Source organism: Aedes aegypti, unplaced genomic scaffold (assembly GCF_002204515.2).
Source record: "Aedes aegypti strain LVP_AGWG unplaced genomic scaffold, AaegL5.0 Primary Assembly AGWG_AaegL5_hic_scaff_1181_PBJ_arrow, whole genome shotgun sequence".
Lineage (NCBI taxonomy): Eukaryota > Metazoa > Arthropoda > Insecta > Diptera > Culicidae > Aedes > Aedes aegypti.
The window spans coordinates 25,631-28,270 of NW_018734603.1; the positions used below are offsets into that span (position 1 = coordinate 25,631).

The window sequence follows — 2,640 nt, forward strand, 5'->3', positions numbered from 1 at the left end:
GTACCCATTAAATGGGTTCCATGTACCCATTTTTATGACCAGTACTGAATTGTCAGAAAAAGGGTATTTTTCAAATGTCATAAAAAGGGTACTTAATCCCCTTAATGAAGTTCCCATTCGTTTACCAATGATGGGTATATAATACGCATGATATTTTGACGAGCAGCATCGCCATTTTGAAGCTTACTTCGCGGTGGCGTGTTTTTGTGTTTTCCTGAAACTATTCGTATTTGGATTGTCAATTCGGATTTGAATTGTGCTGGCAAAAACATTAAAAATATCTTTTCAAGGAAAGTAGTTTTTGGAACGGTTTTTGTTCTGGTCAAATGGTGATTATTTTCATCGTTTTCATTCTAGGACGAATTTGGATGTGGCGCAACATTTTCCGGAGCCGATTTCCGATGTGCCCATGTGGAGGAGTATCGGGAAAGTGTCCTGTAGATAGATCATTTTACGCTACTAATCAAATTATGATTGTGTTAATGTTTGTATATAATATTTCAAATAAAACATATGCATTGTTTCATTCGCGTTCGTTTGAGTTTTATTGTAATAATTTGGTAAAAAAAACTCCTCCTGAATAAAGAGCGAAATCGACAAAAGATGAGGTTTTTTTTATCTGTTGGGTAGTCTCAGCTTCGGAACGTTTCAACACTTATTGACAGCAGATTCTGTTTGATCAGCTTCAATGCTGGAAATTTATTTCATTATTTATTTAAACTAAGCTAACTAAATTTACAAAAGGACTTACATTTTAGTATTTTCTTGCATTCCGAAGAACAACTCTCCAACTATCAACTTAGCTTTTACTTGACTTTCTCTCAATTTCCACAGGTCATAAATAATAATAGAATTCATGTATAGCTCCATCAGTGTTGCCAGTTTCACCAAAAACATAAAACCTCCACAACAATCTCCCCCCGTGAAACTGGTAACACGTCGAATCTTTTTGTTGATTTCCTATTTTCCATGGAATTGCTACTATCTTTAACACAGCAACATCTATTATCCACACACTCTTGTCGACAATTGACACCACCTGGATCGAAAAGTACCAACGCTTCACACAATTGAAAATGTATTTTTGGGTCCAGTATAATGGAAAATTGACTGCGATCTATAAACAGTTTGTTGTATTCCGTTTCGCGAAAAACGATCGATCTGTTCTGATCAATGTAAACTATATCAAAAATGTTTGTTTTAGGTTTAATTTGTGAAGCGAAGGCAGTGCCTATAGAACACTTTTGCTGCTCATTGTTTGTACCCAAATTTGGTGATGTACGGTTCACTGCCACTCCAATATATTCCGAATCACTGCGGCAGCTAGGCCTTATAGCATTTGCCATACCATACTGACTTTCAACTGCTTTCTTCTTAGCACAGAAGTCTAACTTGACCTTTTCAATAGCCTTTTTAAAACTTTCCCTAATTTTGATCAACCCTTGATCGTACTCCTTTTTTATACGCCTCTGCTCCTCCTCATAATGTACCCTCCAAGATTTATTCTCCTCCTCCAACAGGATAAGTCTTCGTTCAATATCCTCCATAGTGGTCATCTTCTCTGACAATGATAAAATAAAATCATTGAAGTTTGTTGGGTAGTCTCAGCTTCGGAACGTTTCAACACTTATTGACAGCAGATTCTGTTTGATCAGCTTCAATGCTGGAAATTTATTTCATTATTTATTTAAACTAAGCTAACTAAATTTACAAAAGGACTTACATTTTAGTATTTTCTTGCATTCCGAAGAACAACTCTCCAACTATCAACTTAGCTTTTACTTGACTTTCTCTCAATTTCCACAGGTCATAAATAATAATAGAATTCATGTATAGCTCCATCAGTGTTGCCAGTTTCACCAAAAACATAGAACCTCCACAACATTATCCATTTATTCGAAACCTATCAAGAGTGAAAAATACCCATGTTTTGAAGTTGCTGCCGAATACTCTTTAATGAGTAAATCGGCTTTACTCATTAAATGGGTTAAGCCACTTTAGTTGGAAATGGGTACGAAAGTACCCATTAATGGGTACTTCTGGGTTAGCGTGAGTACTGGTCATAAAAATGGGTACATGGAACCCATTTAATGGGTACTTCAGAGTTAGCGTGATGACCATTATCATGTGGCAGGTACGAAGATACTCTATGCCCTGGGAAGTCGAGAAAATTTCCAATCCGAAAAGATCCTCGACCGGTGGGATTCGAACCCACGACCCTCAGCTTGGTCATGCTGAATAGCTGCGCGTTAACCGCTACGGCTATCTGGGCCCCATCTTCTTGGCATTAAGGTGAAGATAAATCGAAGCCTAAGTTCAAATTTTCAAGAGCACGGATCTGGAGAACCAAACACTCGTTTGAGCTGAAAATCAATCGATTAAGTTTTCAGCTTAAACGGATCTTTGGTTCTCCAGATCCGTGCTCTTGAACATTTGAAGTTTGGCTTCGATTCATCTTCACCTTAAGTCCTCACTGGGACAGATCCTGCATCTCAGCTTAGTGTTCTTATGAGCACTTCCACAGTATTAACTGAGAGCTTTCTTTGCCAAAATTGACATTTTCGCTTTCGTATATCGCGTGGCAGGTACGATGATACTCTATGCCCAGGGTAGTCAAGGAAATTCCCATTGTGTACCTTG

General features: G+C 37.8%; 1 long non-coding RNA gene across 1 annotated transcript; it reads right to left on the reverse strand.

Moving 5' to 3' along the window:
* Positions 1-620: 620 nt before the first annotated feature.
* On the reverse strand, positions 621-1,858 carry LOC5570207. Its single transcript, XR_002502824.1, has 3 exons — positions 1,724-1,858; positions 752-1,663; positions 621-691 (listed from the first exon to the last, which is right to left on the reverse strand). It is a non-coding gene; the product is annotated as an uncharacterized LOC5570207 (long non-coding RNA).
* Positions 1,859-2,640: the final 782 nt, after the last annotated feature.